Below are 16,631 nucleotides of genomic sequence, written 5' to 3'. Positions count from 1 at the left end.
AGTGATTCCAAAGATTATGGGCTCACTGTAGCCAGCGGCAGGTAAAATGCACATTCAGTGGGCTTGAATTGTTTTGTGCTGTGGTTATTTGATCCAAAGGACTAATTTCAACTTCGACATCAGATAACCAGAGGGGTTTTCTTCCAGAACATGAACATCAGAAGGGCTTTATAAACTGGGCCTGGCGTGCAATTAAAGCTTTTGGAGATACTAAGTAAACTTTCCACTTGGATGCCGAGCCGACTCCTTCTGACATCTGAGCGTGCCTTTTGTGAGGCTCATTTTTTTCAGCAGGTCAAGAGATCTAAGCCTTAAATGAAGCAGGCTCTATGAGACACAGCTTTTCATTACCAGCAGGATCATGACCTTGCAGTGTATATTGAATTTAAGTTTAATACTGTAATGGATGGGACTAGTAATAAAAATTGCTAGATGTTTTGTGGATGAGTAATAAAGAGTAGATTAGAGTACAGGACTTCAAGAGTCCATTCAAACAATACTGAATTTATACTATCTTTTGGCATTGCTTTTATGCTTTGGAAACCTTTTAATAAAACTCAGGCCTTGTCCATTATTTAATTACTTTGCTGCGTTTTTTGGCACTTTCTTAGTAGCTTAATAGGTAGTTTGCATAAAATGCTACCACTGTTAAATATCTGTTTGTGCAGCAAGGACCGCAGTGGTGTTCCTTCTGTCCTAATGTATCACTTAAATGGAGATAAAATAGTGATTACACTTACTCTTTAGGACCATAGACTTGGATTTACTTGCGGTTCCTGCTACATATGTAACCATTTTGGCAGACTCATTTAGGTTTTCAGAAGATCCTGGTGCTAGCTGCTACGCTTACTCCGACTTTTAGTGGAGTTTTATTTTATTGTCCTGTCATTAACCTGCTCATCCCTCACCAGCTGTAAGTGTGAGCGATCCCTAGTGGGGAAAAAAAAAAAAAAAAGAAGAAGAAAAGAAAAGTAAGAAAAGTAAGATGTTTGAAGCCTTTAAAAGGGCATTAAATGCTGTATGGGATTTTTCTGTTGTGATGTCCGATGTGGAGGTTCCCTATAGTTAGAGGTATGAAGGTCAAGTAAGCAGACTAAAAGTTAAGGACCTCAATTATTGAGTTTATTCTGGAGTACTAGTGACAATGAAGCCTTCAGAATTGCTCAGGAGAAATGAGCTAAAAGAATTACATGGCAATACAAATTTTTCAGACATCAAAGCCTACATGCTCAAAGGAGGTTTCCTTTCATGCTGGTTAAACACTTCTAAAAAACCAGCAAGATCTCCTTAAAATAAATATAGGTTATATTGTTCACTTCCCTGAACTATACAGACAGTTGCATCTCTGGTTTGTATTTCTATTGTTATTATTATTATTATTTTGTTGTGTTCTGCCCTGCATTTCATGTCAGGGATTGCACTAATGAAAACTCTTGAAGTAAATTGTTATTAATTATTACCGTAATGTAGTGCATCATAAATATAATACTTCCTCAACAGTAACAGCAAGCCTAAGAAAGTTAGTAACTAGCTTTGGCATGGCATGAGATCACAAAGGAGGACACGTTAAGATCAGCAAGGTGAAAGGAAAAAAACTTCAAGTTTTCAGTGTAAATTCTAGCAACCATGACCTTTAAAAAGTTTTCAGAAATTTGTCTGTGCTTAGAACAGACATCCTGTGAGTATATCATAGTTCTTTATTTCACTTCTCCTTTCTCACCCTCTATCCATATACCTTTTCAGCTCCTGAAAAATGCCAGTGTAAATGTGCTGTGAAATATGTCTGCCACATAAATGTTCCTTTTCTTTTTATCCTTCATTAGGACATTGTGATTTATAATGACCGGCTGTTCCGGATTGTGTCAATTGCTCTGGAATGGTGGCATTACTCTTTGGATTGAAGCACAGGACAGGTAGTGGCAGCACAAAGCACATTTGGCTTGGCAAACATTGCTGAAGAATAGCTGTGTCCTCCTTTGGGATGGAGCAGCAAGACTGAAGGGAAGATTTAAGCTGTCCTTTCAGTTTTGGACTATTCCGGTAGACTTTTTGTGGGAAGACTGTAGCCTGTGACAGGGAAAGGCTTGGAAGAGGCAGAAGAGGGTTTGTTTTGGCAACTTTCAGGTGGATATCCCCTGGAAGATTCAGAAACACTCCTGGGAAGGCACAGTGAGCTGAAAGGAGGAAGCAGAGACCTCTCTAAGCCTCTCTATCCCTCTCCTACAAAGACCTGGGTTAGGAGCAGCACAAGGCATTTAGACTTCTTCAGAGTAAAGCAATGACAGGCTTGCAGATGGAGAATACTAAAAAGAAGTTTTCTTGCATTTTGGATGGAAAGGGAAAGGTAGCTGCAAGCCAATTCCACTGGTGGAGCTTCAGAGCAGCTGCTCATAACCAGCAGCACAGCCTGAGAGGTGAGGACCTCTGCAATCTGGTAGAGGCACTGCTCAGCTCCCTGCTGAAAGGACCCAAATTCTGCTTTTGGGAATCTAATCTTCCTTCTCTGCAGCTAATTCTGTAGCTGTCATGTTTTGATGGTAATGAATTGAGATGGCAACCAGTACCTTGGTCAAAAAGGGACAAAAATGTTGAGAGGAGCCAGTTCTGATGAGTGCTGGTGTGAAGGATGAGGAAGGGCTGGTCGTTAGTGATGACTGATGCCAGAGCAGAAGCATATAAATGATATAATGAAGTAATACATTAGGGCACAATATGAAGCCCCTCTCGACCTGGGAAATGTATCACCAATCAAATTTCTTTTCTCTTGAAGGTCTTCTCTTAACCTTGCAAGGAGGGCTTGATGGGAATTTCTGTCAACTCTCCACTTGCTTAAATGTCACCGGATGTTTTAATTTACAGGCATTATCAGCCTGGGAGTGGTAATGGTCTGGCTGTTAGTGGAAAAGAAAGCTTGTTATCAATATTAGGCTCCTTATTTAGGATCATAGGTTTCTTTGATTTGGTTTACTTTAGAATAATAATTCTGAGATATTTGGAGGAGCACAACACAAGGTCACGATGAATTTCAACACAATTATTTCATGATTTAAGACAGCAGGAGAGCCTAATGTGAAGCCCATTTTACTTTGTTTTCTTGAATAAAAATGAACTGTTGAGAGGAGCGGGCTGAAGTTTCTGATGGCTCTTGTAAATCAGCTCAGCTGTCAGTAGCACACAGCAGCTTTCAAAGGACAATATCAGCTTTTTTTTGTACTTTTTAACTATTAAAATAAAGTCCTGCAGGCTCTGAGTGGAAGCTGTCCTGAAGTATTTATATGCCTTTTCATGGCTTTATCACCCTCCATGCTGCCTCCCTGGGTGGATTAAAGCTAGAAGAAAGGGAATATTTTTCTTGTCTTGGTTTGGCTGTTGGGTCTGTCAGGGCCAGGAGGGCTTGGCCCATCCTCCACGCTCCATGCAGTCAGTGGCCACCTTCACTTGCCAAATGCTTCTGACCCTGTCCTTGGGAAGCCCTGCAGAGGGGTGGCTGTGCCTGGATTCTGGAGTCGGGCTGGGATTCAGATGCTGTGCAAAGCGTTTCAGATTTCTGTCATAACATCTGACAGTCATTTCGTGTCTGTCTTCCTGCTCACATGTGAAGTTCTCTGCTTCTTGATTCACTCAGTGTTTTAACAGTTCGCTTAGATCATTCCAAGCATCAAACTACCAGGAGAAGGCATTTGTTGCCTCTTCTCATGACTCAGATTTTTTCTTGTGGACTACTATGCTCCATTCAATATTTTGGACATATTGAATAACTATGTATTAAGATGTAGCATCCTAACATTGTAAATACTTTGCTTCTTTTGATATATTTGATCTTAATGTATTATTTAGCTGCTAAGTTTCACTTTATCTGCCTGTTTTTATTGCATTAAGGCCACCAGCTTTCATGAAGCTGGTGTAATTTTTTTGGCATGTTGCATAATCTGTTGAATTTAGTATATTTAAAAATTGATACAGCATAAAAAACTATCTTGTACACATGATAACTTACAGCAGAAAATGAGGTGCAAGTTTGGTACACAGGTTCTGAATTATTTACAATTTCCATAAAAAGGAGTGCAGAAAAATATCCTGCTTGTAACTTTCTCCTGTGAGTTTATTTACCATTCTTCTGTCTTCATCCCATTTTGCTTGTCTTACACAATAATGTCATTGGCACAATCAAATATTAAATCTAGATGAGGATAAGGATTTATAGTTTCCCTTATAATTCACCTAATATTTTAATTTTCTGTCCTTTTTTAACCAAGCATCATCTTTAAAGAGCTCTGTTGTAGATGGGCTAAGGAATCACTGAAGACATTGGGGTCTGAACAGGAGCCTGTTTTCAGTCTGGTCATTTCATCACTACAGAGCTGAAGGGGAGAGGTTTGGGCTATGAATCACTGGAAACACCAATTTTCAACAGGAAAAACAAATATACAAAATCCGATCTTGTCTCAGTAAATGTGTTTCTTTCATTAGGAGCCAGACACCTCCAGGTGTCCTCTGGTCTCAGTTTGATTCAAGTCAAAAAACAATTTGAGAAACACATGTTGGTTTCAACAATGATTGGTCAGAGTGCCTTTTGCTTGGTTTTATGGGGATTTTTTGCACTCAAGAATTTCATTATGAATTTAGCGAGGTGTATGTATAAGAAATGTGTTGCTACCTTTTTTCTTCTGCAGCTGGTAAATCTATGTACCTTCAAAAACTTCCAGTGTAGGCTAAGATATATCCTCCTTCACTAACAAGTTCATGAATATCTTGAAACTACCCTTCACTGTTAATGATGCAAAATTTCCTAAAGGACCAATAATGAGCTGATAGGTTTCGGGGAAAAGATGTTTTATTTAGAGGGATTTGTTTAGAGAAATCCTTTTTCTGGCCAAGTCAGATCAAACATGCTGTGAATAGCAGGAAGTTTGATCTAGGAGCTGGTTTGCTCTTTTATTTATAAAGTGCTTGCTTTGGGGATGTTTCAGAAGGCAGGTGTGAGATGGAGAATCGTGTATACATGTTGTTCAACACTGGTTTAAGATTTTTCCTTGATTTAGTAAGTTACATGGCTAGATTTTCCTTTTTATTCACTGCCTTTTTTCTTTCACATTAAGTGTAGGTAATGTCACATCTGTATAAATCAATATAACAATGACACGTGTGTATATTATTATTTAAACATTGCTCTCTGGGGCATAGTTTTGTCAGTCATATTTTATAGAGACTTTCTGTAGATTATTATAATCATTGCAATCTGCGCAGTGGCAAAATCCTGCAAATCCCCAATTTTTGAGTGTTTTGAGTGGTGATGCTCTAGTACAGGTAAATAGTAACAGGGTCTCTGAATAACACAATCCTATAAGCATTACAGGAAATAAAGCATGAAGAACATGCTGCTTAAAACACTGAACAAATGAATGCTCTGTAGAGAACATATTAGTGCACAGAATTTTTCAAGTCATTTCCTGTGAGAGCCCCCTGTGAATTTATGCCTGGAAATGCAAAAATGTTAAAATGCATTGGTGTCTTTTGGAAGCCTGTCAAATGCACATTTTGTGCTGTCTTGAATTATTACCTGTGTGTATATTAAGCAGGCATCAAATTGTGCTTAAATCAAAGATAAATGACTGGTTTGGATGGCTTTTTCTGAGAACTGCCCAGAAAGGAGGGTGAAATTGGAAGTTGTATGCAATCACGTTTCTCCCATATACAATGACATAGACCTTATAATACATTAATCTTCTTTTGGGTGCTATCTAGTCAGAATGAAGTCTCCAAATTTTCCTTCTAGTAAAATTTTTTTACAAGCCAGATGCAATTTATTCTAGCATTGATTTGATGAGCAACATTTTGTAGATCTCAAATAATTTTCACCCAAAATTTTATTCATGGGCCCAAAACACGAAGAGGATGTGAGACAAATAATTTTCCCCCTTTCACATCATTATCTTATTCCATCAAGGCATTCTTAGGTGAACATTATACTCAGGTTAGTTTAGTTGCAACAGTATCTTGTGCTGACCTGTACCACATACAATCCTTTCTAGATCATGATATTGTGATGGAACCTAATACAACCTAGAATATGTGGGCAATATTTATTATACTTGGTGTCCTTCTTAACAATTCTGGTGTTTTAATACATTAAAAACTCACGTGGTTTTTTATTTTTTCAAAATTTATTGATACTGTCCTAACAAGTGTGAGAACTTTTAGCCATAGTTATGTTTAAACCCTAATTATCATATTTACAAAACTGGGTGTTTTCAAAGCTGGTTCTAGAACCTTTGCTCCTTGACATTTTGTCCACACCAAAAACCCCTGCACCTCCTGTTTTCCAAAGAATGAATGGAACATAGTGAGGAGATTGGTTAAAGGCTATAAGAATAGGTAGAAAGTAACCTCAGCTTTTTAATTTAATTTTTTAATTATATACAGTACTATACACCTCTTGGTATATCTTGATTGCAAATTCAAAGATAAAAATTCAAATAATGATGGTAAGTGTCTGTCCCTGAATATATACACCTTTCATTATCAAACATGCCTCTGCATGCCATTCTATGTTCTGTATTTGCAAAAAAACATGCCATAAAGATGACTATCTTTGGAGTTGCATGAATCAGTAAATTGTTTATTTTCTCAGTGGGAGTTTGCTCAGGACATTGAGGAGCTATTTCCTCCTAATTAGTCCCCTTGAGTCCTCTTACAAAAAAACCACCTTAGGCTTCAAGGAGTCTGTTTGGGGTCATTATTTTCTTGATAAATGTACTCCCCACCACTCCAGATTTCCCAGAAGGGAGACTGCAGGGTAGAAGAATGTTGTGCTGCACAATATATTCCATGATTGGTTCAAATTACTCAATTTACCCTGTATTTTCAAAAAAACCAATCTGAAATCATCAGTCAGCCACATCCTACTTCCAGTGCTGATGCCAGGCAGTCATTTTCCCTCAGAGCATCATTGAACATGAGCTCTCCTCAGCTTGTTTCTTACTTTGATGAACTGGATGGCTGCAGGGACTGTTCTGAGGTTTGAGACATTTCTTTTGAGATGTTGCTGCTTGTTTCCACCGCTGATAGCTCTGTAGGAAAGGAGTGGACAACTCTGATTTTGCTCATACCAGGCAGAGATTATTGACCTGTAAAATTTACCATCATATTTTATCAAGCCACTCTGAGATGTCATTTTGTCAGATAGGTGTGCTAATGCAAGGTGATTTATCTTGTCTAATCTTTGAAAGGTAACCCGCAATCAAACCTCAGACAATGCTGAAAGATGTTGTTAGTTACGTAGTACATGCTGAAGAGCCAAGAATTTTTGTTTTGGTCTTTAGATCAATACATTTTTGCTCAAAAAGAAAACTATATCTTTCATTTTAGACTCAAATTTCAGCTGCATGTGGTGTAAATGTGTTCATTTTCACCTGTCAAAAACCCTTTCATGCTCTGTATCTTGTGATTATTGCACTGTGATCATTCCTTGATAGTTGCTCACCTCTATGATTCAGAGTTGCCAAGTTCAACGTTGTGTTTTCATTTATTCTGCTGGTGCTGAGCTGACTCTAACAGAGTTTTAGGCTGATTGAAACCCCGGGCTTAGGTTCCCATGGTCTAAATCCCCCCTAAATCCCAGTGTTTTATTTTGGCCTCAGCAGACTCCAAGACAGTTGGGTAGAGCAGGCATTGCCAGTGGAATTGCAGATGTGAAACTCTGGACTGCAGCAGGTGTGAACATGGGCTCCTGCAGGTGTTGTCTGACTCACATCTGTGCCAACTCCACTGCAGAATGTGGACAAACCTGGTCTGAAAAGTGCTGTGGAGCTGGGACTGCCCACTAAATAGCCCCACCACCCAGGAGTGTGTAACCCACAGGTGGCTGGGGAAGGGGGAAATCCTGCCTTGGGATGATTCTCCCTTTAACAAGGGCTGCTGCAGCATCCCCTCTGCACACAAATGCCTCTTAACCCCTCTCTACCTGACATCACCTTTCCAAGCTGACATTCCCAGCGTCAGAGAAACACTTTTGGTTTATTTCAGTGGAATTTGTTTGATTGAAGCCTGAATAGGAGAAGTAAACCTTTTTATTGATAGGAGATTCCCACTTTTTTTAATCCCATGACTATGAAAATATCATCCAGACATCTCTTAGGTTTGCAATGTGAGCTTGCAAGCCTCTCTTGCAGATTGAACTTCACGTGTGCAGCCCAGGTCCAGCATCACTGTAAACACCGACAACAGCTGTGAACAGAGAAAATGAAAAGCTGGGAAAACCAGATGCCTTCCAATTTGTACACATTATTTAATACTGAACTGACCCATAACACAGCGTTGGGTGCTTTATTGTATTTGCCCACCTTAGGAAGCAGCTGGAGCAGCAGCAGCAGCCAGCTCAGGCGTGTGGGGAATGCAGCCACAATTCCTGCACCCTCTACTGGCTGATGCACGCACCTCGGACGGGGCTGCAGGAGTTTTTTTCTCAGCTATAAGAATAAATTTCTCAGTTGGAACAATAACGTTTGCCGGCAAAAATTTTATGGCATAATAATTAGTAGAAATAGGAAATTTGGGTGCTCTAGTTGTCTGGAATAGGAAAGGAAGTCTAAGAAATAAGAAACTAGTGAATTCTTTCATCTTGCCTAAGAAACTAGTTTTTGAGAACCACTGTGCTCACTTTCTACAGCAAGGGAATGCCAAAGTTTGGCACACAGAAGGAGACTAAGCTGTATTGTGCTAATTCTGAATGCTAGAGAGATTGTTCATTAAATTCTGCAAATGCCAGATGTGGGTGAAGAAAAACTAGTATTCTGCAATCAAGACCTAGAAATTTGAGAATTAAAATTCAAAGTCATGTCTTTCTGGGTGTGGGATTCACTTCAGCCACAGATAAGTATTACAAAGTATTTGTCTAGGTTTAACTTTCAGGGGGTTGTTGCTGATCTTGCTATAAAAAAACAGCTGCAGTTTCAAAGTCCATGCAGAGAGCCCTCTGTGGCATGACCGTGGTGTAGAGAGGATCATACTCTCTCCTGGGTTATGACATCAATTAAATAATAGACTTCTAGGCTGCTGCAGTTTCTCTAATGCTGTTTCTTTTTTCTTTTTTTTTCTTTATATTTTACTTTTTCTTCCTTGTCTGCTCTCATGGATGCCTGCTAAGGCTTCCTGAGGTTATATTGTTCCTGCCATGTCAGACAGGGGTGCTGTTGGTGTGTCCAGCTTTCCAGGGTGCCTCACCATGAAGATCTGGTGCTGTCTCGTGTCTGTGTGCAGCAAGAGACACAAGGGCTCATAACCTAACATGCACCCATTAGACAGCTACAATGAAGGATTTTGATGTTGCTGCTTTGCTGTTAAATCATTTGGACTGCTAGATTTTACAGGAATAGTATTATTGGGCTGTAAAGAACAGCTCACTACACTACAGTGAGATTTTCAGAAATCACAAGTGATTTGATCTGCCTTCAGTTTACTTTATTGAAAGTAGTTGTATTTTCAGGAGGATTATTGCCCCTCTCATTGCCAGTTACAGATAGTGCTTCCCTGGGTCCTTCAGTTCAGGAGCTTTTCAGGTGTCTTTGCCTTGGAGATCCTTGGCAATTTCTGCTCTCTCTGCTTTGGCTGTGTGTTCTTGCCTGTACATGTCAATTTTGTGTCGTTTGTCATTGTGCAGTGAATCAGATTCCCAGACATGACAAGATTTAAGACTTGCTAAGATAAGCAGGTGAACGTGTTACAATGTTTGTACAACGGTATTTTCATGTTGATATTATCCCCTGGACTTCCCATCACCACTGATGCTGATTAATGCCTGCAAAATACAGGAATGTGTCTTTTATGAAGTGTTTTTCTGCCTGGTGATTATTTCCTATTGCTTATTTTGGGCAGAATTTCACAAGCACTCCTCATATTGACTCCTCCCCAAAACCAGTCAGTCCCACACAACCCTCTGGGGTGCCTGGCCTCTTTCAGAGGTCTCTCAGTTCCCTGCAGGAGCATGGACTGGCTGCTGTACCTGCAGGCAGCTGCATGGGTCGATGCCAAGCAGCTGGGGCTGGCAGAGGCTGCCTCTTGACCTCCCTCTCCTCCCCAGCTTGGGAATCCCTACATGCCTTCCCCCTTCTCCTTGGTATGGGAAGATTGTCTCTGCCCTGGTGATAAAAAAATCAAAATGGATTAGACAGAGTTAAAGGCAGGAGAGATAAAAGAATTTGCTCAAGGTCTCCACCTGCTCGCCGGCAAAGCCAGAGCAGGGCTCTGCCCCTACTCCCAACCCAGCCCCCAAACCCCAGCACACCCCAGCCTCTTTCAAATGCAGCTCACACAAAGCAGATTTACACAAAGTGATTTACTGCTCTTTAGGAGTGTTTTCAAATTGCATCTTTTTCAGTTGTCAGGAATTAACTGCAACTGCCTGAGTTTTAATTAATGGATCATGTTATTTGGTGCATCTGAAAAGAAAATTTAGGACACATCTTTGGCTCTTTTGGCCAGTAGCCATGATGACAGCCAGGCTAATTATATCGGTCACCAAGTTATCGGTGCAATCGTAACTGGAGGCAAACAGATGCCAAGAGAGGCTGGTAGTAAAATCATGATGTATTTCACAGTCATCTTATTACTGACTGATTTAAATAAGGACCTAAAATGCTCTGTCAGTACAGAGAGTGTCAAGGTTCCAGCACGTCTTAATTCACAGAAGTTCAAGCTTTCCTTGCTTACGGAAAGTGACTGGTGAAAAAGGAAAAGGTGTGCCACAGCAAAAGCATGTGGAGAGCAATTTACTGCTTATACTTGCAAATGCTGACGATCCAGGTCACATGTTCTTTTTTTTTTTTTTTTTCTGCGTTTAAGTATTAGGGAAGAATGCTCTCTGATGAGGTTCCTCTGACTTCCATTTCATCTCATGAGTGGTGAAGTTGGCCCATAGTTCTCTGTCATTTGCTTGCTGGGTCTAAATGAATATAAACTGCATGTAATAGTGACTCAGAGCAGCAGCTCCATCAGGGAATGTCCCTGTGTGCTTTCAAACTCAGCACGTTGGAAGTAGAATACAGTATGTACTCAACATTAGGCTTCAACTAATTTAATTTAAAAAACTAGGAACTGGTTACTTTTCGCACAGTATGAACAGAAAACTCTTTGTCTAAATGCTTTCCATAATTAAAAAAAACCAAAAACAAAGTCTAGCCCCATAGCTTCCTCTACTGGGGCACTGCAAACCAAGGTACTGCTGGATTATGGCTTCAAATAATAACTGAAATTTTGGGAAGGAACAAAGTCATAAAACTCCTCTGTAAATGTATTCCCAGCCACATAAACAAGGAAATGGATTTTATAATTAATTCAGAGTTCCCTGGCAAGCACAGTGTTGTAATGTGTTGTAATCTACTGATTAAGTTCCAGTAAGAACACTGGCAATGGCTTTTTTTATCAATATCTGTCTTTTAACAACACCCAAAAGAACCTGAAATTCTGAATTTCAGAATAACCACGGGTGGATTGTGCTCATCTGAGTGAGCATCCAGTCAACACTTGGAGAGGGGTGAGTCTGTAGGAATAGGGTTTGTGTCATCCTTGGGTCCTGTTTGCTTCCTCTTCCCACGTCCTCGAGCACTGTGTTTTGGAAATGCTGTACTTTATAGAAAATTGATTTTGAGAAGTTCAGGCTGAATGGGTGTTTGAAACATTCCAGCAAAGCTTTTAATCCAGGAGGATTCTACTTCACAGAATGCTTTGCCATCCATCAGGCCACTGGTCATGGCTGTTAATTAAATGAAAATGCAAAATAAATCTACAGTACAGAGATACAACATAGCCAATTAAACATCCCAGTGCAGGGTGCTAATGATAAAAAGTGAATGTCACCAAGGACAACCTGTATGATGTCAGAATACAGATCCCACCAGATGACAAAGTGCATGGCTCCCATCGTGGGTGGGAGGAAGGGAATGAGTGTCCCTGAGCACTGAAGAGCAGCAGAGCTGGTGGTGAGGCTGTAGGGGATGGGAGCATTGGGGACTTCTGTGGGCTAGAGGCAGCTAAAGTCAGAGCACTCAGACTAGTGATGATCATTTTCTTGACTCTGGATATGTGAAACTCTGACCAGTCTCAAGTGAGCCCTTTGCCATACAACAAAGAGTTGTATTTTTTTTTCAAACGTAGTTGTTTTAGTACAAAAGAACAATACCGAAGAAAGCAAATGATAACCATGTTTGGAGTGCCTGAAGGGCTGTCAGGGCCCTGTGTCTTTGTGCAGATGTCAGGGCATCTTTGTGAAGATGCTCTGTGAAGAGGGATGGCCTCTTTAAGTGGCTCTTCTTGGCAAGGTTCAACCAAATGAATGGCAATAACTCAGCAGTTACAGCTAACTACAGCAGCTCATAGGCAGGCATTATAATTTCATTAAAGATCTGGCAATCTGGGCAATCTAAAGAATATAAACGCACAGAGATGAACAATCTTAAGTTTCATGAAACCAAAGAAAATATTTAACAATTTTATTGCAACACACAACTTAATGAGCTACCTTGAGACAAACAAATTAATGAATATTTAGTATTTTGTGTATGTAAACAGTTCCACCTGTTCTACCTATTAGAAAGGTTAATTTTTTTTGAGAAACACAGTCTGATAAAATTTATATTTGAAATAAAAACTTGACTGTCTTAAGCTACATATTTCAATAGCTCATGAAACTTGTGTTGCATAAAAAAACTTGCCTACCTTTAAAGCTTAGGGTGCATACTTTATGTATTTCAATGTGCATTTTAACTTGGATTGCTAGTTGGGAGCTTCTTTCTTCTTTTTAGCTTTTTATTGTATGTTTTGCTCTTTTTGGAGGTTAGTTGCTTACAATGAGGGTTGTATGAAGGGTTTCATGTTCTTAAAATAGAGAAAATGGAGCAGAGGGGAATTTTAGACTATTGCAGGATGCTGGCCTTTGAAATTTCCATGGATTTTCAGTCCATGGAAATTTAGCTCTCTCTTCATTCTTTTAATAAATGCAGATCACTCAACCCTATCAAGACTCAGCCGAACTAAATATTAAATAATGCCAGTCTTTAGACCAGTTTTGCATTCCCTAGATTGTAATGGAAGTGTAATTCTTTCTGACATGCAGGGTATTAAAATATATTTAACAAAGTTCTAATCAATTACAGGCACTTTACTCCTTCTTTCAAATGAATCTAAACACTCTTTAGGCATTTCTACGTAGGCATAAATGTGTGTATATTGTAGAATGGTTTGGGTTGGAAAGCACCTTAAGGATCATGTCGTTCCAAGCTTGTATAAATATATATATATATAAAAGTGTGTGTGCAAGCCACTTGGCTCTTACAGGCAAGGACTTCCTGGTTGTAAACTGCTGGTTGAATCAGCATCAGACACTGAATGGATACAGAAATGTCATATATTTTTTTACTATATTAGAATATACTCTATTATTACCACACATATGGGCTCAGCTACTGCTATCACATCTCTGTATAGAAGGTTTGGCCCTATACTTTGTTTTCCCAGCCAAATATCCCTTCCTGGATCTGTACAATTTTCTGGAGCTGGAGACAAATCTTGTTCCCTCCCACAAGTCAGTATCCCTCTCTCTCCAGCAGTATGTCAGATGACAGGAGAGCTATTGAGGCCCCCGGGGAGAAGGTGCAGGGAAGCAAAGTGAAAGACACTGGAAAAGTTCTGGAAAGAGACCCCAACCCTGGGGACAGGCCAGAGCAAAAGTGGTGTGTGAATGAAGTGGTATCACATATGTCTGCTGTGAGAGGGAGTTGGAGAACAGAACATGCTCAACAATTTGGTGCCATTTCTGCACGAGTGAAGATGGGTTAGGACCAGATGGAGACTTGGTGGCCAAAGGTGGGATTGTTGCAAGTTGAATGTAAATTGTCAGCTCCTGCCACCCACCAAAGGCATGGTAAAGAGATGAATGGGTTGATTTCCCCCCACAGTTAGTAAGGGATCATCTGCTTGAATGATAGTCAGAGCATTCCAAGGAGATGTTCGCGTGGTGGCTCAGGGAACCCAGGGAAGGTAGATACATCCTTCTTGAAGGAGGGAGAATAAAACTTTGCACGCTTGGATTCCAGTGGCTTATCTAGTGACAAGGAGAGTGCTGTTACTTTATTTCACCTTTATTTCTTGCTTTTCAGTATCAGGAACAACCCAAAGATAAAGCTACTCCGGGGTTTTGTGCGGATGAAGGACGGCAGAATATCTCACCTGGTATTGCCTCTTTGGTGATAGTTTTTAGGCTGTTGGTTGATCTGTGGCTGGTGGCAAGTGATTGATTTTCACATACAAATTTCATTTCTAGTTTTGAAACTTTTTTTTTTTCCATGTAGTATTCCCTTGAGACTAACATAGCAATATTCATGGGATTGCCCTGTCAGCAGAGTATGTTCTGCCTTTCCCTCCTGCACCTGAGAGCTGCACGCTTTTGGTAACAGCAAAAGAGTTAAATTTCAGCGTATTGAAGGATTCTGGACTTTCCTAATTAACCATGGACTGGAATAGTTATTGAGACAGGCAAAAAACATGCCCAGGACAGGATTATTCCAGTACATGGGAATGTCACAGGATGAATTGCTGCTGTGTCCTGTCACTCCTGCCATGGGCATTTAGATCCAGGTCCTCAGTGGGACTGAGAGGCATAAATAGCCCAGTGTGGCTGGGTCTGACCTTCCCTCCACTGGGATGTGCTCTCAGGTGAGGATGTAAAAGCTTATCAAATTTTCGGGCACCTCCAGACCTTGCCTGGGGCTGTAGGCTTGGAAACATGAGTGGGTTTGCTGTGCTTGGTTAGTGTCAATATTTTAAAACGAGGTGGATGTTAGCAGAGAAAAAATACAGATTTTAAACACAATGTGAAGGGAAGTCTCTCCTAAAATAACAGGAGATGTTAATGAGCCCTCTGCAAGAGGTTTAACTCGAGATGTTTTAGTGTGTGATTGTGGCTGTTCTTAAAAAATGAATAGACCTATCAGCATTCAAAGGACTATTCTCCTTTCCCTTCTGATCTGGCCTTCCTTCCTCCCCACATCCCTTGAGTCGTCAACTTTCATTGTCTGCGGTGATCCTAGAAAGCATGAAGGCTGGGGTCGGAGAATACTTTTATTCCTCAATTAGAAATAGAAAGAAAGCAATGAGAAATAAGTAAAATATTTCACGAAATCGCAAGGGGAAACAAAAAGAGTCACTTATATCTTGTGTTCAGACAATGACAATCCGAGCAAGACCACGGCTTCATCTTAAATCCCACCCGTGTGAAACATTTGAGTATAATCCACATCTCTCAATGTAAACCATACATAAATTACATAATTTGGGTATAATTTAGCAAGAGGCAGCAGCCCACCCGCACGCAGGTGTGCGCAGCATCTCCACCCTGCTCTGGCATCCCTTTGTGCCCCTGTGCTCGCAGGGGTCCGTGCTCTCCGTGCCGCTGCCCGCGGCCGCCGGAGGGACCCCCAGATCCCCGCAGCGGTGCGGGGCGTTGCGGGAGGGTCCCCCGGAGGCCGGTCCGCCCGGGGCGGTGCGGGGCGGTGCGGGGCCGGGGCTGCCCGCGCTGTTCGCCGCGCCGCCGCTGGGGGTATCTTTGTACCATTTTTCATCCAGCAGCAATTTGGAGTGGAAACGTGTAATAGGGGAAAAAGCAGGGATCTCGGCGGTTTGAGCGAGCCGTGCATCCAGGAGCCAAAAAAGATTAACACCCCTCCGCGCCCCTCCGCGCCCCTCCCGCGCCCCTCGGGGCACCGTCGCGGCTCCGCGATCGCCCGCCGGACATCGAGCTCGCGAAAGGGATTCGTCTGGAGGGCACTTTCGGATCGGGGGAGATCTATTGGATTAGTGGGATTATCTGCCTGCAGACGGAGAGAAGTAGCGTTTGATCATTTCCATTGCCTGCCTGATGGTCGGATTTACATGGAGGTGGCTCGGCACGGATGAGGCTGGATTCCGGATGGGGATTTCCAGCCCCCCCTTCCCGCGCCCCGATCCCAGGAAAGGGCAGAAAAATATATAAAAATCGGTATAATTGGGAAGTGTCCGGAGCGCTATTGGGAGCCCTCCCGCTCCCGGCGGCTGGGAGAGCCGGAGGAGGCGAATCCAGCGGATTACAGCTTCGGCTGCGATTGCGGGGAAGCGGCCGTGAACTGGTAAATACTTTGATGCTCCCGGCGTGCGGGGCGAGCCCGCGCCGGGATGGAGAGGAGGGAGGGGGCGGCCGGGCCGGGATGGAGGAGAGAGGCACCGCCGGGATGGAGCGGGGCCCCGGGCAGGGCAGGGCAGGGCGGCTGCGGGGCTGAGCCCGGGGGCGCTCGGCAGGGCCGGTTTCCCAGGCGTGTGTGCGTGCCCGCGGCCAGGGGGATGCGTGCGGGGCTGCGGGTGCGGGGCTGCGGCGGCTGCGAGCCCGAGCGGTGCCCGCCCGCGGGGATGCGCGGCAGCGGCCGCGGGGTGCGGGGGTGTCGGCTGGCGGGGAGATCTCCACACGCACGTTCGCGCTCACGCACGCACCCCCCGCACCCTCCGCCGCCGCCCCGGCGAACTTTTCCTCCCCCGCCGCCCCGGGGCCGCCGCCCGCCTCGGGCCGGGCGCTCCGCTCCGCGGGCGCTCCGCAGCCCCCGGAGCCTCCC

The 16,631-nt window shown here is 42.5% G+C and overlaps 1 protein-coding gene across 8 annotated transcripts in view; it reads left to right on the top strand.

The window, feature by feature from the left end:
• NLGN1 (neuroligin 1) overlaps positions 1–16,631 on the top strand; it is a 425,895-nt gene that overhangs the window by 100,341 nt on the left and 308,923 nt on the right. For 2 of the 8 annotated variants that reach the window (XM_038145945.1, XM_038145937.1), the window contains exon 1: positions 15,429–16,154. The exons of 2 other annotated variants lie outside the window; for them this stretch is intronic. The gene's annotated coding sequence lies outside the window, so the exon portion shown is untranslated. Of the gene's footprint in view, positions 1–15,424; positions 16,155–16,631 lie in introns of those variants that run through there. 4 more of the 8 variants (XM_038145941.1, XM_038145943.1, XM_038145944.1 and 1 more) reach the window with 4 other exon arrangements.

The sequence above is a fragment of the Motacilla alba genome, chromosome 9 (genome assembly GCF_015832195.1).
Source record: "Motacilla alba alba isolate MOTALB_02 chromosome 9, Motacilla_alba_V1.0_pri, whole genome shotgun sequence".
Taxonomy (NCBI): Eukaryota; Metazoa; Chordata; class Aves; order Passeriformes; family Motacillidae; genus Motacilla; species Motacilla alba.
This window is presented reverse-complemented; position numbering and strand designations above follow the sequence as displayed.